The following is a 23,797-nucleotide window of genomic DNA, read 5'->3' as shown; positions in this document are numbered from 1 at the left end:
ATCTGTGATCGGATGAATCGCCCCTTCCAACCAATGACGCCATTCCTCAAAAGCCAACTTAATGGCCAGTAACTCTCTGTTACCCACATCATAATTTCTCTCTGCGGAAGAGAGGTTTTTTTTTAGAGAAAAAGGCACATGGACGCCATTTACCAGGTGACGGGCCCTGCGATTAAACTGCTCCTACCCCCACCTCGGACGCGTCCACTTCCACAATGAAAGGTTGTGATACATCGGGCTGCACCAATATAGGGACAGAAGACAAGCACTCCTTAATCACAGAAAAGGCTTGCAACGCCGAATCAGACCCCACTGAGACATCCGTCCCTTTCTTAGTCATGTCAGTGAAGGGTTTTACTATTGTCGAATAGTTCGGAATACATTTTCGGTAATAGTTGGTTGTAACGGCATACAAGGGAATGCTCCAAACTCCCGAATGGAACCTCACGAATAGCTGCTGGCAGACTAATAGGAAACGCACCCAAGCGGCTTACACTCCTAGCAATCAGTCTCTAACAGCATACAGTGAATCCCCCCAAGAACGAGACCAAGCTCCGCGTTGAGGGTCAAGAAGTGGTCACTCAGAGCTGTGTGTTTATTGTTCTTATATAACATTGGTACACATCAGTACCACCCACAGGGTTTTGTAAAAACAACCAATAAACACGTACAATACAGTCAAACACTCCCACACAAAATCCTCCCCTCTGCCTGTGATACAATTAACTTACACAATGGGTTGATGTAATTATCACAGGCAGGAGAATACACAATGTCTTCTGTCCTGGAGACAACCGAGGAGTAATTCAATTATCTTTCAGGACAAAGGGAAATCGCCAGTACACACGTGGGGACAATAGGACAGACATCACTACTCAAATATACAATGTGCCAACCATTACAGTAAACATAGACATTTAGGTTGGTTTCACCACATTTCTCCCCTTTTCCAAACAGACTAACAGGGTATCTGACCTTCTGCCGGTCAGTGCCCTTGTTAGTCCAGCAGCCCACCCACAAAATAGAAACAGCAGTACAGCCCACCCACAATAAATGGTTACTACACCTGAGCAAGGGATAAACCTGTCCAGGTGCCTCACCACGGCTGTGTGTGGGACTGGTAGACTGTCTTGGTGGGTTGCTGAGTGGGCAGAGACCAGCGGTACTCTGCCCTGGTGCCAGCGCTACCACGGAAGAAGCCTGGCTGGAGCCTGGTTGTTGGAGGGGGAGACCGACTGTCTCCCCTTTAGATAAACCACCATGCTGTTGTGGGGGGAGACCGACTGTCTCCCCTTTGGCTAAATAGAGCAGAAAAAAGCGGAAGTTAATTCAGACACTTGGGGATCACACCGTATCCCAAAGGAATGAAAAAATCTGGGCGCCGACAGGGGTGGTTCATGTCGTGTAAAAGAGAGAGGAAGAGAAAGAAGGGGGGAGGCAGCTCAAACAAAGTGACTACAAACACCTCACAAATCCGTGAATACGTATGTAGGGTGATATATCTATAGTCTTGAACAGAGTCAGTCACTAACAATACAGACCCCAGGAATAAAACAAGGGAAAAGGAAAACGAGCGCCAATCCCCGTTAGGACACAAAGTCGTGGAGAAAAGGAAAGACAGGGGTGGGAAATAAGACGTAGGACTGGATGGCTCTATCACATGATTTACGGATAGTTCGTGGTACTAGAAGTGAACACAGCTATATAAAAGGAAGGATATAAATGTATAAATAGATGGATAGTATAATTAATGATAAAAATTAATAATAATAAATAAATAAAAATTATGATAGAAATGGTGAAATGCCCCTCAGGACAACTTCACACAAGTCGCACTCCCTTCACTGGGGGGTAGTCATCAGGATAAGCACATGACACCTGTGACTAAACCCCCCGGCCAGGATCGCATGTAGAGTAGTGGTGATGGAAGGCATTGTTTTATTCCTGGGGTCTGTATTGTTAGTGACTGACTCTGTTCAACACTATAGATATATCACCCTACATACGTATTCCCCTTTGGCTAAACAGCCCTGTTGCTGGGGGACAGGACCGGCTGTCCCTACCCCCTGTGCTGTGAGTGCAGAGACCACGGTCCCATCTGCACGGTTGTGGGGCTTACTGTCTCCCCTGGTACGTTAAGCTGCCGCTGGGGAATGGAGACTGGGCTCCCAATTCCCAATAACTCCCATTGCCGCTGGGGGACAGGACCGACTGTCTCTGCCCCCTGTAACTCAGCCTGCCGCTGGGAGATGGAGACTGGGCTCCCAATTCCCTGTACATCACACGGCCGCTGGGGAATGGAGACTGGGCTCCCAATTCCCAATAACTCCCATTGCCGCTGGGGGCAGGACCGACTGTCTCTGCCCCCTGTAACTCAGCCTGCCGCTGGGAGATGGAGACTGGGCTCCCAATTGCCTCCAAATGACACTGCCAATGGGGAGAGGGGGTAACAAGCTCCTCTCCCATACATACTTCCAGACTCTGGGAGGGAGACCGACTGGCTCCCAATTCCCTGTACATCACATTGCCGTTGGGGGACAGGACCGACTGTCTCTGCCCCCTGTAACTCAGCCTGCCGCTGGGAGATGGAGACTGGGCTCCCAATTCCCTGCAGGAGCAGTGGAGAGACCTCGGTCCCATCTCCACCGGCCACCTGGGGTTCTTCCCAGTAAACCTCCACAATATCCTCCCAGCTGAAGGGCTCTGGACCTGGGTCTGTCATCTTGCTGTCCTGCTGAGCCTTCCCAATGGAGTGGAAGAGATCTCGGTAGTCCTGCTCCAGTTCCCACTCCAGGGTTGCTAGGTGAGCCAGGTCTTTCTCTACCTCATGGGGTTCATCCCAATCCTGCCTAGCCTCCCTCTCGTAGAAAATGTCCTGAAGTCTGGACTGTGCAGGGCTCCCGAAGTCAGGCTCTGCAAAGGACTCCCATAACAAGCCAGGACCATCAAACTCCTCTCCCTCTGGCTTGTCATGCTCAGCTGTCCAGGGTATATACTGTGCCATATACCACCAGAGCGCCTGGTAGGCATCCTCCAGCCATAGCTCCTGCCATACCCGGTGCTCTAGTTCCTTCACCCATTCCTCCAGGGGCTGCTCTCCCAGGAAGGGCATCCGCAGGGCCACTTGCTTCTGCCATCGCTGCTCTTCACTGGGGAGACTCTCGCCTCGCTGGTATTGTACATTAACCAGTGCCTGGTACCAGATGCCTTTCGTTAATGCATCCCGGCCATCCAGGTCTTCCTCATCGTATGCCACTGCTGGTTCCATCCTGGTGCTGTCAGGGTCGCTGTACTGGGACATGCGTTGCCCTCAAATTGTAATTCCAGGGAATGATGTTTCCTGTAGCTGTCCTTCTGGGCTGTGAGAACGATCCCGCCGCTTGCCACCAATTGTAACGGCATACAAGGGAACCCAAGCGGCTTACACTCCTAGCAATCAGTCTCTAACAGCATACAGTGAATCCCCCCAAGAACGAGACGAGGCTCCGTGTTGAGGGTCAAGCAGTGGACAGCCAGAGCTGTGTGTTTATTGTTCTTATATAACATTGTTACACATCAGTACCACCCACAGGGTTTTGTAAAAACAACCAATAAACACGTACAATACAGTAAAACACTCCCACACCAAATCCTCCCCTCTGCCTGTGATACAATTACCTTACACAATGGGTTGATGTAATTATCACAGGCAGGAGAATACACAATGTCTTCTGTCCTTGAGACAACCGAGGAGTAATTCAATTATCTCTCAGGACAAAGGGGAATCGCCAATACACATGTGGAGACAACAGGACAGACATCACTACTCAAATATACAATGTCCCAACCATTACAGAAACATAGACATTTAACATATCCCCAGATGGCTTGGATCTGAGCGCTCAATATATCCGAACAGCGCTCAGATGCCACAAACACAGTCAAATCGCCATGGGGTTTAAGTTTAGCATGGGCTGATGAGAGGGCCCATAATCCTGGGGCAAGAGGCTGGCAACCAGGCTTCTCCAGCACCCAGTGGCGAGGTTGGTTTCGCCACATTGGTGAACCCCAAAAACCGCATAAGAGCCTTCAGATTTTCGGGTCGATCCCAGTCTAATACAGGACGGACTTTCTCTGGATCCATTCGAAAACCTGTAGATGACCGCAGGCTGTCCAAAAACTGCACCTCATGTACAGCAAAAACACACTTCTCTAATTTTGCGTACAATTTATTATCTCTTAGGATCTGTAACACCTGTCTAATGTGATCCGGATGTATCTCCACGTCTGGAGAATAAAATAGAATGTCACCCAAATACACGATAACAAACCTCCCCACAAGGTGATGAAAAATGTCATTCACCAAATGCTGGAAAACCGCAGGAGCATTGGTCAACCCAAAAGGCATGACCAGGTTCTCAAAGTGCCCCTCAGGGGTATTAAAAGCCGTCTTCCATTCATCCCCTTCCTTGATCCTGATAAGATTATATGCCCTCCTTAAGCCCAACTTGGAGAACGCCTTGGCACCAATATTCTGGTTAAACAAATTGGGAATCAAGAAGAGGGTAAGGATCACGGACAGTAATCCGATTTTTAACAAAAACGAACCCTGCAGCCACTTGAAAGGTCTTATGCGTCCTTTAGCCAAACGCTCGGTAATATGTTCTCTCATGGCCATTCTTTCAGGTTTATAAAGGTTATACAACCGAGATTTGGACAACTTATCTCCGGGAATAAGGTTGATAGGACAATAATATTCCCGATGCAGAGGTAAATCCTGGCATCCACTCTCAGAAAACATGTCGGCAAAATCAGATATGAAAGAGGGCAATGTCTTAGTGGTTAAAACAGAAAAAGATGTATTCGGACAATTGTCAACGCAATAACCACCCCAATCCAGAATCTGTCTAGCTTGCCAATCGATGGCTGGAATGTGCTTGCTTAACCACGGTAAACCCATAACCACCGAAGCAGGGAGACCCTCCAACACCAGACACGAGATAAATTCTGGATGACAGTCGCCCACTCTTAATCTGATATCATGCACCACTTGAGATAAACACTTCTGACTTAGAAGTGCAGAATCAATAGCAAAAACATAAATGTTTTTTTCTAATGCCCTCGGTGACAACCCGTGCATACGGACGCACTGAGCATCAATTAGGTTCCGGAGAAATCGGGTATTACCAGTCAAAGACAAATGCACATTTTCGGACTCTCCTCCCACCACTCCAAGAGTCAGATGGGAATTAAATGTCCCTCTTTTTTCTTTTTGCTGTTGAATGCATGGACATACGCTGATAACATGTCCCTTCTGTCCGCAGAGAAAACAGCCTCCCCTCCTACGACTAATAAGCTTAAAAGCAGATCCAGGAGTAACTCCCCCTAACTGCATGGGTTCGTCCCCAGACATGGACCCAGGAGTAGCTTCACCCAAAGTGTCAGAGGAGGACGATACAACATGTGATAGTACGTCCTGAGAGTGGGGGCCCCTAGATCTCTCTCTCAGGCGTCTATCAATGCGTATAGCCAGAGACATAGCAGCCTCCAGAGACACTGGGGTTTCATGAAAGGCCAAGGCGTCCTTCAGCCTCTCTGATGACCCCGGACAAAACTGGCTATGGAGGGCAGGATCGTTCCACCCCGTATCCGTAGCCCACCTCCTAAACTCAGAGCAATGAATCTCAGTGGAACGATCACCCTGACGAAGGCCGCGCAGCTTGGTTTCGGCTAGAGAGGTCCGATCCAGATCATCATAGATAAGACCTAAAGCTTCGAAAAATTCATCTACTGACCGGAGAGACTGCGATCCGGTCAGCAGAGAAAAATGATGTGACTGGAGGGATAGGACTGTCGCGCTTCGGTGTGGGGGGAAACACCACACGGAGCATAGGACGGAAGGGGGGGACAGGGAATCAGGCCCGAGAACTAGGGAAGGAAGATGGACACCTCCTAGTAAAACCCTAACCAAAATCCTGACTGACTACCAATATGAACAGACCCCAGAGGTAGGTGTGTTCCTACGCAGGAATACCGAGAGTCCTCTCTAGCCCTATAGGACCCTGGTACTAATGGCAGGGACGAGACTACATGTTCCTCCAAAAGAAAGGAGGAACAGGAGTCTCCTTCAGGCCTAATACAAACAATAAGGAAAATCAACACACAGAACCCAAACAACATACAAAAAGGGAAAGGAAAGACTTAACTTCAAAGGGGCTATGGAAGCACCAGGAACTCAGCCAAGATCCACACACCAGCTATCCACAACTGAAACTGAAGCTACAGACCGCACAGCATTGTGGGAGAAGCAACAATAAATGACCACATGAGCAACACCTGAGGCAAGAGGTGCGGCCATTACCAGAAACAACACAGACGCCTATTAATCCACAAGGAAAACCTGTCAGATCAAACCACGTGTTGCCAGTCTCACCGATCTCCTGCCACCTGTCGCTGGAACGTCCGTGGCAGAGACTTGTAGCCTCGCCATGGTCGGTGCCGGATTTTGTGCTGCCATCCTCCAGGGCTCCTCTGTGGTGGTGGCTTGGTGCTCCCAGCCCTGCCCCCGCCGGACCCTCCCCCGCAGAGCTCATCTTTCCATGAGACACACATGTACCTATGGAGCTCGTCTCCTCCGCAGGGCCCCACCTGTTACTGTCTGATCCTAGGAAATCTGGGGACCCCCAATATGGCTGCCATGTCATCTCTGTCCCCATGTTGAGGTATACCTGTAGTGACTGTCACCCATCTTTCCCAGGAACAGATATTAATGATGCAGGAGAGGACGCCTCCAGGATTCCCATTTCCTGGTAATTTCTTAGTAACTTGTACTAATGGCCGCCCTTGGGGTTGTCATCCCGCTCTGCGGTGTATAAATCCACTTGTATATCACTCTGTCTCCCACTATTCAGCCTGTGTCAGTGCTCACTGCAGTCCTGGAATTCTGTTTATGATCTTGAAAGCAAAGGCTTCTCCTGGTCCCTCTAGTTGGAGGGATTGAAGGTGAATATACGACACATGACGATTGTTGACAGGGGCACGGGTCCTGCCCACACAGGGGCACGGGTCCTGCCCACACAGGGGCAGAGGTCCTGCCCACACAGGGGCACGGGTCCTGCCCACACAGGGGCACAGGTCCTTCCCCACACCAGTTCTCTGGTGAGCACAGGTCAGATGAGGGGCTTGTGATGGACCTTCCAGCACGCGCACACACACACGTCTCTGCTACCTCTAGTCTGCGCTTCCTTATCTGCTGCTTTAGCAATGAGGAAGTTCTCATGTAAGGGAAAGGCTATTGACACAGCAGCCAGGCGTGCATGGCGGAGAGAGATGCCAGGAGCTGCCCCTGCCAGCCGTCCATGAGGTACGTCAATGCCAGGGACTGCACAGGGGGTGAAAGAGTCATAAAAGGGCAAAACCTGTCATCCATCTCCCCTGCATTGGTTGTGTAGGCAAACAGAATCTGTTCCCTGTTATCAGCCGCTCCTCTTATAACACTGCTGTACTGTAATAAGATGGGACTGATATCAGCCGCTCCTCTTATAACACTGCTGTACTGTAATAAGATGTCTGATATCAGCCGCTCCTCTTATAACACTGCTGTACTGTAATAAGATGTGACTGATATCAGCCGCTCCTCTGATAACACTGCTGTACTGTAATAAGATGTGTCTGATATCAGCCGCTCCTCTTATAACGCTGCTGTACTGTAATAAGATGGGACTGATATCAGCCGCTCCTCTTATAACACTGCTGTACTGTAATAAGATGTGACTGATATCAGCCGCTCCTCTTATAACACTGCTGTACTGTAATAAGATGTGACTGATATCAGCCGCTCCTCTTATAACACTGCTGTACTGTAATAAGATGTCTGATATCAGCCGCTCCTCTTATAACACTGCTGTACTGTAATAAGATGTCTGATATCAGCCGCTCCTCTTATAACGCTGCTGTACTGTAATAAGATGGGACTGATATCAGCCGCTCCTCTGATAACACTGCTGTACTGTAATAAGATGGGACTGATATCAGCCGCTCCTCTTATAACACTGCTGTACTGTAATAAGATGTGACTGATATCAGCCGCTCCTCTTATAACACTGCTGTACTGTAATAAGATGTGACTGATATCAGCCGCTCCTCTTATAACACTGCTGTACTGTAATAAGATGTCTGATATCAGCCGCTGCTCTTATAACACTGCTGTACTGTAATAAGATGTCTGATATCAGCCGCTCCTCTTATAACACTGCTGTACTGTAATAAGATGTGACTGATATCAGCCGCTCCTCTTATAACACTGCTGTACTGTAATAAGATGTCTGATATCAGCCGCTCCTCTTATAACACTGCTGTGCTGTAATAAGATGTCTGATATCAGCCGGTCCTCTTATAACGCTGCTGTACTGTAATAAGATGTCTGATATCAGCCGCTCCTCTTATAACACTGCTGTACTGGACTGGGAGGTTACCGGCTCTTTAAGATGTGACTGTTTCGGGAAGCTCTGGTCGCCGTTCACACCTCCTGTTTGTTGTGTTGCTTCCTGCGATGTGTCGCTTGGTCACTCCCCCCCCCCCCTCTAGGATTGTTGTGTGTGAGATGATGGGGGTCCAGTCCTGCGGAGATCTGTACATGGGGTATCAGGTGCTGGGACTTGTAGTACCACAGCTGCCTTCATGAGTTCTATAGAGGAAGCATCTGTGGGGCCCAGTTGTGGCCTGTGTGAACCAGGACGTGGAGTGGTCGGAGGTGGCGCACTACACGTACAGTATAACCGGGCGCCAGCTCCTCGGGCTCCTGTACTGATGGAGCAGAATGTGTGCGTCCGGTGTCACATTAACCGCACTTTATAGCGACGACTTCCAGTCTGATCTCTGCTTTCTGTCAGTGAATGGTAACATTCCTATTTGGATCCCATCCTGACCCGATACTCCTCTCAGCTGAAGTTTTGCTACAATTGTATCCGGTCTAGACTCTCCTCTAGGAGATAAACAGCCCGAACTGATACATTGTAACAAACTATCAGGACTGGAAAGAGACCGCTGCCTGAGATGTCTCTAAAATGGATAGCATTGTAACAAACCCTCAGCTGTGAGGAAGACTAAGGAAGGATCAGCTTTCAATAACAACCAATCGGAGTGCGCCATTGATTTCTGAGATCTGTCTGCAAACATTGTTTCTATTCACTTACAGCAAGCAGAGATCTTTAAAATGGTGAGCAGTGCCAAGCACAGGATTTCCTGTTCTGCGATGAGTGGACATTTTGCAGACGGTTTCCTCTGAGCCGCTCGTCCTGTCACCCCTGATCACGTGTGCGTGGCCTTCCCTTCCTCCGTGGCTGAGCCGCTGCTCTTCACTTCCGCAGGGTGACGGGCGTGGACTTAGGAGCCGTGTGACATGTATGACGCCAGCGTGTACCTCACGTGTGGATATGTGACATAGTGTAAAGCCGCCATATACTGTGACCACGCTGGACACGGGCATCCGCACCCCCGGAATCGTCGCATTAAAGAGCGACAATCCAATGCGGGCGACGCAGAAATGGTGACCGTGGCCCCGGGGAATTGGAAGAAGGGGCCACACAGCGGGGGTATCCAGCGACAGACCAGGAACCACAACCACTGTCATCACGCTGTCTGCAAATGATGAGAGTAATTATCTGCTCATGGGCAGGAAGTGAACCCCGAAAACCACCGGGGGGCGCAAGGGAGAAGTGGATACCCAACCCCCCGAGTCTGGGGTCCCCCATAACCTGTGATCCTCTTCTAAAAGGGCCCACAACGTGTTTCATTTTGATACATTGTAACTTCAGGTTCATCGTTTCCATGGTTACCACTGCTTGTTCTGTTCGCCCCAGACGGCAGTTTTGGGGATCCTACCCTTGGTCAGTACGGAGCAGGGGGGCGAGGGATGTCTGGTATATCATCATTTGTATGAGAAGCATAACCCCCATCAGACATGTGCTGTGTGCATGCTGTACCTGGGCCCCCAGCGGTTACTACTGACACACGATTCTCGGGGTTCACCTCCTGCACATGGATCGCCCTGGTTTACGTGATTCATGATCGGATAACTACTCCCATCATTTACTGGCAGTATGACGGCTGTGGTTCCCGGTCATCTCGTCCTGAATCTCCCAGTGTGTGGCCCTTACTTTGCATCCCCTGGGGCCACAGTCACGATTTCCGTATTGTCTTCATTAGGTTGTTGTCCAGTTTAACCATTTGTGGGAATACCTAGGCTCTAGACACGACGATTCATGTACATTATATGGCGGCTTTATGCTGTATCACATCTCCATGTGTACAGTATATGCTGTGGCCCTAAGACGTGTCCAGGACCCGTCATACGTGTAATAACGGTCGGCGCGTGTTTGGGAATAATAGGAGTTGGAAACGCTCGAGCCTGGACCATTATACCGGATCAGCTGTTATCTTTTGTGATCTTGTATCTAAACCTTATCTGGGATACTATCTGCGCTGTGTATCTAATCCTCTCCTGCGTGATACTGTCTGCTGAGCTGTGTATCTAATCCTATCCTGTGTGATACTGTCTGCTGAGCTGTGTATCTAATCCTATCCTGTGTGATACTGTCTGCTGAGCTGTGTATCTAATCCTATCCTGTGTGATACTGTCTGCTGAGCCGTGTATCTAATCCTATCCTGTGTGATACTGTCTGCTGAGCTGTGTATCTAATCCTATCCTGTGTGATACGGTCTGCTGAGCCGTGTATCTAATCCTATCCTGTGTGATACTGTCTGCTGAGCTGTGTATCTAATCCTATCCTGTGTGATACTGTCTTCTGAGCTGTGTATCTAATCCATTCCTGTTTGATACTGCCTGCTGAGCTGTGTATCTAATCCTATCCTGTGTGATACTGTCTGCTGAGCTGTGTATCTAATCCTATCCTGTGTGATACTGTCTGCTGAGCTGTGTATCTAATCCTATCCTGTGTGATACTGCCTGCTGAGCTGTGTATCTAATCCTATCCTGTGTGATACTGTCTGCTGAGCTGTGTATCTAATCCTATCCTGTGTGATACTGTCTGCTGAGCTGTGTATCTAATCCTATCCTGTGTGATACTGTCTGCTGAGCTGTGTATCTAATCCTATCCTGTGTGATACTGTCTGCTGAGCTGTGTATCTAATCCTATCCTGTGTGATACTGCCTGCTGAGCTGTGTATCTAATCCTATCCAGTGTGATACTGTCTGCTGAGCTGTGTATCTAATCCTCTCCTGTGTGATACTGTCTGCTGAGCTGTGTATCTAATCCTATCCTGTGTGATACTGTCTGCTGAGCTGTGTATCTAATCCTATCCTGTGTGATACCCTCTGCTGAGCTGTGTATCTAATCCTATCCTGTGTGATACCCTCTGCTGAGCTGTGTATCTAATCCTATCCTGTGTGATACTGTCTGCTGAGCTGTGTATCTAATCCTCTCCTGTGTGATACTGTCTGCTGAGCTGTGTATCTAATCCTATCCTGTGTGATACTGTCTGCTGAGCTGTGTATCTAATCCTATCCTGTGTGATACTGTCTGCTGAGCTGTGTATCTAATCCTATCCTGTGTGATACTGTCTGCTGAGCTGTGTATCTAATCCTATCCTGTGTGATACTGTCTGCTGAGCTGTGTATCTAATCCTATCCTGTGTGATACTGTCTGCTGAGCTGTGTATCTAATCCTCTCCTGTGTGATACTGTCTGCTGAGCTGTGTATCTAATCCTCTCCTGTGTGATACTGACTGCTGAGCTGTGTATCTAATCCTATCCTGTGTGATACCCTCTGCTGAGCTGTGTATCTAATCCTATCCTGTGTGATACTGTCTGCTGAGCTGTGTATCTAATCCTCTCCTGTGTGATACTGTCTGCTGAGCTGTGTATCTAATCCTATCCTGTGTGATACTGTCTGCTGAGCTGTGTATCTAATCCTCTCCTGTGTGATACTGTCTGCTGAGCTGTGTATCTAATCCTATCCTGTGTGATACTGTCTGCTGAGAGGTGTATCTAATCCTCTCCTGTGTGATACTGTCTGCTGAGCTGTGTATCTAATCCTATCCTGTGTGATACTGTCTGCTGAGCTGTGTATCTAATCCTATCCTGTGTGATACTGTCTGCTGAGCTGTGTATCTAATCCTATCCTGTGTGATACTGTCTGCTGAGCTGTGTATCTAATCCTGTCCTGTTTGATACTGCCTGCTGAGCTGTGTATCTAATCCTCTCCTGTGTGATACCCTCTGCTGAGCTGTGTATCTAATCCTATCCTGTGTGATACTGTCTGCTGAGCTGTGTATCTAATCCTCTCCTGTGTGATACTGTCTGCTGAGCTGTGTATCTAATCCTCTCCTGTGTGATACTGTCTGCTGAGCTGTGTATCTAATCCTCTCCTGTGTGATACTGTCTGCTGAGCTGTGTATCTAATCCTCTCCTGTGTGATACTGTCTGCTGAGCTCTGTATCTAATCCTATCCTGTGTGATACTGTCTGCTGAGCTGTGTATCTAATCCTATCATGTGTGATACTGTCTGCTGAGCGGTGTATCTAATCCTCTCCTGTGTGATACTGTCTGTTGAGCGGTGTATCTAATCCTCTCCTGTGTGATACAGTCTGTTGAGCTGTGTATCTAATCCTATCCTGTGTGATACTGTCTGCTGAGCTGTGTATCTAATCCTATCCTGTGTGATACTGTCTGCTGAGCGGTGTATCTAATCCTCTCCTGTGTGATACTGTCTGTTGAGCGGTGTATCTAATCCTCTCCTGTGTGATACAGTCCCTGTCCCTGTGGTCTCAGTAGTGCAGCCTGGTGCTGTGTACATATGACGGGGACTTCCCTTCCGGGGCAGCAGTGACTCTGGGCGGGTGTCATTATTGTAATGTGCTGCGGGGGAAGTGATGCTCTGCACTAATTGCTGCTTTCCTTTATAATGAGTCCTTAGTTTTAAAGGGACGGCGCCCCCTACAGAGCGGGTCCTGGACCCCAGTCTCATGGCCAGGTGTTGGGGGTGCAGTCTGGGGCACATGATGGGCGATTCGGTGACGCTCTGGTGAGTTGCTGGGGAGCAGCAGAGCCATCACCATGGAGCAGATTAACCGATGATGTCACCCTGGTGATGTCATCGTATGGTCAGTATTGGGATGGATGGAGGTTTGGTGCCAGCACCACCATGTTCTCCATTATTGATGGAGCGCTCTCCGGGCCGGTACTACTCCACCCACTGTATATAATGGGAGCACCTTGACCCCGCCCAGGACCGCTTCAGAGACAGACAGACGAGGGTCAGCTGATCTCCAGACTTTATTTACTTGGGCTGCGAGGTTGTATTGTGGCCCCTCCTCCTCATGGTGCCCCTCCCCCTCATTAAGCCCCTCCCATTAGAATTTGTGCTGCAGTTTCATGTCAATCTTCTTTTTCTCCCTGGCGGTTTAATAACTTGTGGTGATCTTTCCATGCACTGACTTCTCAATGAGCAAGCAGAGCTGCGGGGTAAAGCATGGTGGAGGGACAGAGCAACACTAAGAAAGTAGGTGGATTTCAGACTACCCCAGACTCCTGTAGGCATTGGAGCTGTGCTGGATTCGCTACTGTTAGTTGTGTCATAATAGGGCAGAGCTGCAGTGTAAAGCATGGAGAAAGACAGATCAGTAGCCTGAGCACCTGATAAGAGATAGGTTTCCGACTACTCCTCTAGACTGGAGTCGCTGATCACAGTTATGCCCTAATGGGAGCAGCAAGAGTTGGCTCTGGCGGTAATGAGGGCCCCCAGGGGCCAATGAATGGTGTGAGTAGAGCTCCCTGGTACTAAGCCTTGCCGGGTCAGTAAACTAACCGGAGTGGATGCTGCATTTATTTACTTGTGCTGCGGGGCTGTACTTCCTGCTTCACGTCACAGGCTCGGAGCTGTGTACTCTGCGCTGCGCTGTGGTATGTGGCGCTGCCGGGGAAGAGTTATTTGGCGCTGGAGGGGAAGAATTTTCTGCTGCACTGTGGTATGTATTGCTGTTATGGAGGAATTTTTTTCTGCCCTGTGGAATTCGTTGCTGCCAGGGGCATTATGGGCGCTGCCTACTGGTATTTGGCTCTGCAGTCACAATTCTGCTGTTGTATCATGTACTCCAGTCACATCCAAAGCTGCAGTCACAATCCTGCTCTTACTTCATATCTTATACTCTGGTCACATCTAGGGCTGCGGTCTTAGTTCTGCTGTTATAGCATGTTTAGTACTCCAGTCACATCCAGAGCTGCAGTCTTCTGTTTCTGTATAGATTTCTCACCATGCCTTACCCTTCTATTATCCCCCCTTTTCTCTTTTTTTGTCGCTTCATCTGACGCCTGTTATGTCTGAGGATTTTGTGTGTGTTCCCAGGACCCCCAGACCGGGGGGGGGGGGGGGGGATTGTAGTTTCACATAAGCCTTTGTATTACATAGCAGCGATAGAGCGCAGTACTGTCCCTTTAAGTGCTTGGCCATGGGTGAAGCTGTTCTCAGAAGGCAGCTCTAGAACCTGAGGTCACCGGGGCTTTGTATGAGGACTGTAAGTAATCGGGTCCCCCAGCGCCGTGCACAGAACCACATCCCTTATATACAGTGCCTTGAAAAAGTATTCATACCCCTTGAACTTTTCAAAATGTTTTCATGTTTCACCCACAAACAGAAATGTATTTTATTGGGATTTTATGTGATCGACCAACACAAAGTACAAGTCTGTGTCAGGGGAGAAGGTTTCCAAAATGCTTAACAAATAAAAATCTGGAAAGTGCAGCGTGCATTAGTATTCACCCCCCCCCCCCCCCCCCCCCCCCCGTACTCTGATTAACCCAAAATAACATCCAGCGTGACCAGTCACCTTCAGAAGTCACCTCGTTAGTAACAGGCCACCTGTGTGTAATGTATTCTCAGTATAACTCCAGCTGTTCTGTGAAGGCCTCAGAGGTTTGTTAGAGAACATTAGAGATCAAACAGCATCATGAAAACCAAGGAACACGCCAGACAGGTCAGGGACAATGTTGTGGAGAAGTGCAAAGCAGGCTTGAACATCTCACGGAGCACTATTCAATCCATCATCCAAAAATGGTGGAAGGAGTATGGAAGAACTGCAAACCTACCAAGACACGGCCGTCCACCTAAACTGACAGCCCGGGCAAGGAGAGCACTGATTAGAGAAGCAGCCGAGATGCCCATGGTCACTCTGGAGGAGCTGCAGAGATCCACGGCTCAGGTGGGAGAATCTGTCCACAGGACAACTGTTAGCCGTATGCTCCACAAATCTGCCCTTTATGGAAGAGTGGCAAGAAGAAGCCATTTCTGAAAGCGGCCATAAGAAGACCTGTCTGCAGCGTGTCACAAACCATGTAGGGGGGACACCAAACAGGTGGAAGAAGCTGCTGTGGTCAGAGGAGACCAAGTGGAACTTTTTGGCCTAAATGCAAAACACTATGGGAGTCATTTACAAATAGATTTATACATTTTTGGCCGTATATTTGTTTGCAGATTGTGGTGCAGAGGTTATTGGCGCCATAATCTGCAACATTTTCCCCTTTTTCGCCATTCAAATACTGGGCAATCCTGGAGGAGAACCTGCAAAAGACTTGAGGCTGGGGCGGAGGTTCACCTTCCCGCAGGACAACAACCCTCAATATCCAGCCAGGGCTACAATGGAAGGGTTTAGATCGAAGCATCTTCATGTGTTAGAACTGCCCAGTCCAGACCTAATTCCCACTGAGAATCTGTGACAAAACCTGAGAATCACTGCTCACAGACGCTCTCCATCCGATCCGACTGAGCGCGAGCTCTTCTGCACACAAGAATGGGGGAACATTTCAGCCTCTAGATGTGCAAAGCTGGTAGAGACAGACCCCGAAGGACTGCAGCTGTAATGGCAGAGAAAGGTGGTCCGACAAGGTATTGGCTCGGGGGGATGAATACTAATGCACGCCGCACTGTCCAGAGTTTTATTTATTAAACATTTTGACAACCTTGTATCATCTTCTCTTCACCTCACACAGACTTGTTACTTTGTGTTTGTCGATCCCATAAAATCCCAATAAAATACATTTCAGTTTGTGGGTGTAACGTGAAAAAATGTGCAAAAGGTCAAGGGGCATGAATACTTTTTCAAGGCACTGTATCTAGATGCACAGTACCACTTGTCTTGTTATTAATATGTACCACTCCGCCTGTAGTGAATATGGAAGGACAGTACTACTACTCCAACTCTGTAACATCATTAGTTCCGTCACATTTTCTATGTTAGTCCCATTATAATACAAGAAACTCTAGACTCGCACATTCCTATTCATAGTCACAGGTGCACATCCAGCAAGCAAACATGGTTGATAAAAAAAATGGCTGCACAACATTTCACATACAAACAATAGAGCTGAGAAATGGGGATCATTCTAAATTAAAGGGGTATTATACCTACTGTACATGGAAAAATGGAAGATCTTTGCTCACATTTTTGATCAAACATATAAATGTAGCTGGTTCCTACACTGCCCTGAAAATTGTAGGCTTCTATTTTTCCATGTACACTGCGTGCAGAATTATTAGGCAAATGAGTATTTTGACCACATCATCCTCTTTATGCATGTTGTCTTACTCCAAGCTGTATAGGCTCGAAAGCCTACTACCAATTAAGCATATTAGGTGATGTGCATCTCTGTAATGAGAAGGGGTGTGGTCTAATGACATCAACACCCTATATCAGGTGTGCATAATTATTAGGCAACTTCCTTTCCTTTGGCAAAATGGGTCAAAAGAAGGACTTGACAGGCTCAGAAAAGTCAAAAATAGTGAGATATCTTGCAGAGGGATGCAGCACTCTTAAAATGGCAAAGCTTCTGAAGCGTGATCATCGAACAATCAAGCGTTTCATTCAAAATAGTCAACAGGGTCGCAAGAAGCGTGTGGAAAAACCAAGGCGCAAAATAACTGCCCTTGAACTGAGAAAAGTCAAGCGTGCAGCTGCCAAGATGCCACTTGCCACCAGTTTGGCCATATTTCAGAGCTGCAACATCACTGGAGTGCCCAAAAGCACAAGGTGTGCAATACTCAGAGACATGGCCAAGGTAAGAAAGGCTGAAAGACGACCACCACTGAACAAGACACACAAGCTGAAACGTCAAGACTGGGCCAAGAAATATCTCAAGACTGATTTTTCTAAGGTTTTATGGACTGATGAAATGAGAGTGAGTCTTGATGGGCCAGATGGATGGGCCCGTGGCTGGATTGGTAAAGGGCAGAGAGCTCCAGTCCGACTCAGACGCCAGCAAGGTGGAGGTGGAGTACTGGTTTGGGCTGGTATCATCAAAGATGAGCTTGTGGGGCCTTTTCGGGTTGAGGATGGAGTCAAGCTCAACTCCCAGTCCTACTGCCAGTTTCTGGAAGACACCTTCTTCAAGCAGTGGTACAGGAAGAAGTCTGCATCCTTCAAGAAAAACATGATTTTCATGCAGGACAATGCTCCATCACACGCGTCCAAGTACTCCACAGCGTGGCTGGCAAGAAAGGGCATAAAAGAAGAAAATCTAATGACATGGCCTCCTTGTTCACCTGATCTGAACCCCATTGAGAACCTGTGGTCCATCATCAAATGTGAGATTTACAAGGAGGGAAAACAGTACACCTCTCTGAACAGTGTCTGGGAGGCTGTGGTTGCTGCTGCACGCAATGTTGATGGTGAACAGATCAAAACACTGACAGAATCCATGGATGGCAGGCTTTTGAGTGTCCTTGCAAAGAAAGGTGGCTATATTGGTCACTGATTTGTTTTTGTTTTGTTTTTGAATGTCAGAAATGTATATTTGTGAATGTTGAGATGTTATATTGGTTTCACTGGTAAAAATAAATAATTGAAATGGGTATATATTTGTTTTTTGTTAAGTTGCCTAATAATTATGCACAGTAATAGTCACCTGCACACACAGATATCCCCCTAAAATAGCTAAAACTAAAAACAAACTAAAAACTACTTCCAAAAATATTCAGCTTTGATATTAATGAGTTTTTTGGGTTCATTGAGAACATGGTTGTTGTTCAATAATAAAATTAACCCTCAAAAATACAACTTGCCTAATAATTCTGCACTCCCTGTATAGTAGGTATAATACCCCTTAAATTTAGAATGATCCCCATTTCTCAGCTCTATTGTTTGTATGTAAAATGTTGTGCAGCCATTTTTATTATCAGTCCCATTATAATGTCATGATCTTTGGACGCTTCATGTGTGATGATTCATGGGGGCGTCACCTGACGTTTTCTCTCTGTTATCACTTAGCGTTTTGTACTTTGCCCTCTCTGTCATTAGGGGAAACCACATATCTCTTCCTGCAGTCCCCTCAGAAGTATGGATTACAGAGCGTTCACTGTATATAGAGGCCTCCGGTACATTTTATATTCCTGCAGTGCACCAAATGTAAAAAGCTGAGCACGTCTTGAGATAAGTCTGGTCACGTCTGCAGGGTGTAGTCTATAATTAAGCTTAATTTAGAAATCTTCCGTGTTGTGTCTGCAAATCACATCCAAAGCTGTTCGTCTCCAGGTACGTAGAACTGCCTGAACCCCTCCAGATACATAGACCAACCAGAACTTCTCCAGATACATAGAGCGGCCTGAACCCCTCCAGATACATAGAGCGGCCTGAACCCCTCCAGATACATAGAGCGGCCTGAACCCCTCCAGATACATAGAGCGGCCTGAACCCCTCCAGATACATAGACACAGAGAACGTCTTAAAATAAGTCTGGTCACGTCTGCAGGGTGTAGTCTATAATTTAGTTTAATTTAGAAATCTTCCGTGTTGTGTCTGCAAATCATATCCAAAGCTGTTTGGCTCCAGGTATGTAGAACTGCCTGAACCCCTCCAGATACATAGACCAACCTGAACTTCTCCAGATATATACAGCAGCCTGAACCCGTCCAAATACATAGAGCAGCCTGAACCCCTCCAGATACATAGAGCAGCCTGAAGCCCTCCAGATCCATAGAGCGGCCTGAACCTCTCCAGATCCATAGAGCGGGCTGAACCTCTCCAGATACATAGAGCGGCCTGAAGCCCTCCAGATACTTAGGTGTGGTGTGGCCACAGAACAATAGCGCGCACGCCAAGCGCCATGTTATACTGGGCTGCGCTGCCTAGTATATAAAAAATAAAAAATACCAGTACCGAATCGATACTGGTATAAAAGTATCGATTGGGTATCGAAATGTTGATACCCGAGACAACCCTATCCTGAACCTCTCCAGATACATAGATCGGCCTGAACCTCTCCAGATACATAGATCGGCCTGAACCTCTCCAGATACATAGATCGGCCTGAACCGGTCCAGATACATAGATCGGCCTTAACCTGTCCAGATATATAGAGCGGCCTAAACCTCTCCAGATACATAGAGCGGCCTGAAACTCTCCAGATACATAGAGCGGCCTGAAACTCTCCAGATACATAGATCGGCCTGAACCCCTCCAGATACATAGAGCGGCCTGAACCTCTCCAGAAACATACAGCGGCCTGAACCTCTCCAGAAACACACAGCGTCCTGAACCTCTCCAGATAGTGTCCTGAACCTCTCCAGAAACATAGAGCGTCCTGAACCTCTCCAGAAACATAGAGCGTCCTGAACCTCTCCAGAAACATAGAGCGTCCTGAACCTTTCCAGATCCATAGAGCGGCCTAAACCTCTCCAGATCCATAGAGCGGCCTGAACCTCTCCAGATACATAGAGCGGCCTGAAACCCTCCAGATACTTAGGTGTGGTGTGGCCACAGAACAATAGCGTGCGCGCCAAGCGCCATGTTATCTCATAAGGAGAGATACTGGGCTGCGCTGCCTAGTATAGAAATAATACCAGTACCGAATCGATACTGGTATAAAAGTTTCGATTGGGTATTGAAATTTTGATACCCGAGACAACCCTATCCTGAACCTCTCCAGATACATAGATCGGCCTGAACCTCTCCAGATACATAGATCGGCCTGAACCTCTCCAGATACATAGATCGGCCTGAACCTCTCCAGATACATAGATCGGCCTGAACCTCTCCAGATACATAGATCGGCCTGAACCTCTCCAGATACATAGATCGGCCTCAACCTCTCCAGATACATAGAGCGGCCTGAACCTCTCCAGATACATAGAATGGCCTGAACCCCTCCAAATACATAGACCAACCTGAACCCCTCCAGATACATAGACCAAACTGAACCTGTCCAGATACATAGAGCGGCCTGAACCCCTCCAGATACATAGAGCGGCCTGAACCTCTCCAGAAACATAGAGCGGCCTGAACCCCTTCAGATACATAGAGCAGCCTGAATCTCTCCAGATTCTCAGAATGGCCTAAACTTTTCCAGATACATAGAGCGGCCTGAACCCCTCCAGATACATACAGCGGCCTGAACATCTCCAGATACATAGGGCTGCCTGAAGCCCTCCAGATACATAGAGCAGGCTGAACCTCTCCAGATACATAGAGCAGGCTGAACCCCTCCAGATACATAGAGCGGCCTCAACTTCTCCAGATACATAGAGCGGCCTCAACCCCTCCAGATACACAGAGCGGCCTGAACCCCTCCAAATACACAAAGTGGCCTGAACCCCTCCAGATGCATAGAGCGGCCTTAACCCCTCCAGATGCATAGACCAACTTGAACCTCTCCAGATACATAGCGTAGCCGGAAGCCCTCCAGATACATAGAACGTCCTGAACCTCTCCAGAGACATAGAACGACCTGAACCTCTCCAGAGAAATAAAGCGGCCTGAACCCCTCCGGATACATAGAATGGCCTGAACCCCTCCAAATACATAGACCAACCTGAACCCCTCCAGATACATAGACCAAACTGAACCTGTCTAGATACATAGAGCGGCCTGAACCCCTTCAGATACATAGAGCGGCCTGAACCTCTCCAGATACATAGAGCGGACTGAACCTGTCCAGATACATAGAGCGGCCTGAACCTCTCCAGATACATAGAGCGTCCTGAACCTCTCCAGAAACATAGAGCGTCCTGCACCTCTCCAGAAACATAGAGCGTCCTGAACCTTTCCAGATACATAGAGCGGCCTGAACCCCTTCAGATACATAGAGCAGCCTGAATCTCTCCAGATTCTCAGAATGGCCTAAACTTTTCCAGATACATAGAGCGGCCTGAACCCCTCCAGATACATACAGCGGCCTGAACATCTCCAGATACATAGGGCTGCCTGAAGCCCTCCAGATACATAGAGCAGGCTGAATCTCTCCAGATACATAGAGCAGTCTGAACCCCTCCAGATACATAGAGCGTCCTCAACCTCTCCAGATACATAGAGCGGCCTCAACCCCTCCAGATACACAGAGCGGCCTGAACCCCTCCAAATACACAAAGTGGCCTGAACCCCTCCAGATGCATAGAGCGGCCTTAACCCCTCCAGATACATAGACCAACTTGAACCTCTCCAGATACATAGCGTAGCCGGAAGCCCTCCAGATACTTAGAACGTCCTGAACCTCTCCAGAGACATAGAACGACCTGAACCTCTCCAGAGAAATAGAGCAGCCTGAACCCCTCCGGATACATAGAATGGCCTGAACCCCTCCAAATACATAGACCAACCTGAACCCCTCCAGATACATAGACCAAACTGAACCTGTCCAGATACATAGAGCGGCCTGAACCCCTTCAGATACATAGAGCGGCCTGAACCCCTTCAGATACATAGAGCGGCCTGAACCTCTCCAGATACATAGAGCGGCCTGAACCTCTCCAGATACATAGAGCGGGCTGAACCTGTCCAAATACATAGAGCAGCCTGAAACTCTCCAGATACATAGAGCGTCCTCAACCTCTCCAGATACATAGAGCGGTCTGAACCTCTCCAGATACATAGAGCGGCCTGAACCTCTCCAGATACATAGAGCGGCCTGAACCTCTCCAGATACATAGAGCGGCCTGAACCCCTCCAGATACATAGAACGGCCTGAACCCCTCCAGATACATAGAGAAGTCTGAACCTCTCCAGATACATAGAGCAGCCTGAACCTCTCCAGATACATAGAGCGACCTGAACCTCTCCAGATATATAGACCAACCTGAACCTCTCCAGATACATAGAGCGACCTGAACCTCTCCAGATACATAGGGCGGCCTGAACCCCTCCAGATACATAGAGCGGCCTGAACCTCTCTAGATACATAGAGCGGCCTGAACCCCTTCAGATACATAGAGCGGCCTGAACGTCTCCAGATACATAGAGCGCCCTGAACTTCTCCAGATACATAGAGCGGCCTTAACCCCATCAGATACAAAGAGCGGCCTGAACCCCTTCAGATACATAGAGTGGCCTTAACGTCTCCAGAAACATAGAGTGGCCTGAACCTCTCCAGATACATAGAGCTTCCTGAACCCCTCCAGATACATAGAGCAGCCTGAACCTCTCCAGATACATAGAGCGGCCTGAACCTCTCCAGAGGTGGATTTAGGTGCGGATACGCTGCAGAAACGCACATAAATCTGCACCGAAATCCGTGCGGATCTTCTGTGTGTTCACCCGCACCCGCCTTATAGTGCAGTCTCTCAAAAAGTTCACATATTTTCTCATCTACGACTTGTCAATAATACCGCCACGTATCAGATGTAGATATAAATGTACCGTATATTAACACGTCACATGCTCTGCTTATCATGCACCGCGCTGCTCGATGCCGTGTACATCACTGCTTTGTCTTTTTTCCGGATAGACTTGTATTTCCCATCATGCAGCACAATGGCCGCTGCTTTCTCTCCCTGTTCCCAGCAATGCCTCGGATTACCATCTGCCTCTGGGGCTTCCATTAGTAATTGCCATCATTCTGTCTCCTTTCTTGTTACATACATGTATATATATATATGGGGAGGGGGAGAAGCCTGTGCTTTACTGCCCAGCCCTTGTTAGGGATGTGTACTGTCAGGTGTACAGGATATTCAAGGGAATTGCTTAAATAGCAGTTACACCTAATGATATTATCACAATAAGTTTTATATCATCATCAACAGATTCCAAGGAAAACCAAGAAGGTGATCAACCTGATGTAGCCAAAATAATCAGTGAATTCTAAAATGGGTGATCTAATCAGAAGAACCTCTGTCTGTAAGGCAGAATGGTGGGCTTCAGCCGTCCATATACTACGACAATGGCCATTCATCCTGACGCAATATACTCAGGATCTGTAACCCATGAATGATAAGCGTCTTCTCTCAACCTCGGGCAGCAAATTCCAGTCCATACAGAGCAGATATCCCCAGGCCATAGACTATCTACAATGTCTCCTATGTACAAGAATATAACTACTATAATACTGCTCCTATGTGCAAGTATATAACTACTATAATACTGCTCCTATATACAAGAATATAACTACTATAATACTGCCTCCTATGTACAAGAATATAACTACTATAATACTGCCTCCTATGTACAAGAATATAACTACTATAATACTGCTCCTATGTACAGGAATATAACTACTATAATACTGCTCCTATGTACAAGAATATAACTACTATAATACTGCTCCTATGTACAAGAATATAACTACTATAATACTGCTCCTATGTACAAGAATATAACTACTATAATACTGCTCCTATATACAAGAATATAACTACTATAATACTGCCTCCTATGTACAAGAATATAACTACTATAATACTGCTCCTATGTACAAGAATATAACTACTATAATACTGCTCCTATGTACAAGAATATAACTACTATAATACAGCTCCTATGTGCAAGTATATAACTACTATAATACTGCTCCTATGTACAAGAATATAACTACTATAATACAGCT

The 23,797-nt window shown here is 47.7% G+C and overlaps 1 protein-coding gene across 5 annotated transcripts in view; it reads left to right on the top strand.

Moving 5' to 3' along the window:
• ARAP1 (ArfGAP with RhoGAP domain, ankyrin repeat and PH domain 1) overlaps positions 1-23,797 on the top strand; it is a 138,020-nt gene that overhangs the window by 5,742 nt on the left and 108,481 nt on the right. For 2 of the 5 annotated variants that reach the window (XM_040426570.1, XM_040426565.1), the window contains exon 1: positions 13,365-13,499. The exons of 1 other annotated variant lie outside the window; for it this stretch is intronic. The gene's annotated coding sequence lies outside the window, so the exon portion shown is untranslated. Of the gene's footprint in view, positions 1-7,124; positions 7,343-13,364; positions 13,500-13,860; positions 13,966-23,797 lie in introns of those variants that run through there. 2 more of the 5 variants (XM_040426566.1, XM_040426569.1) reach the window with 2 other exon arrangements.

This window comes from Bufo bufo, chromosome 3 (genome assembly GCF_905171765.1).
Source record: "Bufo bufo chromosome 3, aBufBuf1.1, whole genome shotgun sequence".
In the NCBI taxonomy this organism is placed as follows: domain Eukaryota; kingdom Metazoa; phylum Chordata; class Amphibia; order Anura; family Bufonidae; genus Bufo; species Bufo bufo.
The sequence above is the reverse complement of the archived record's forward strand: the minus strand, read 5'-3'. Positions and strand labels throughout refer to the sequence as shown.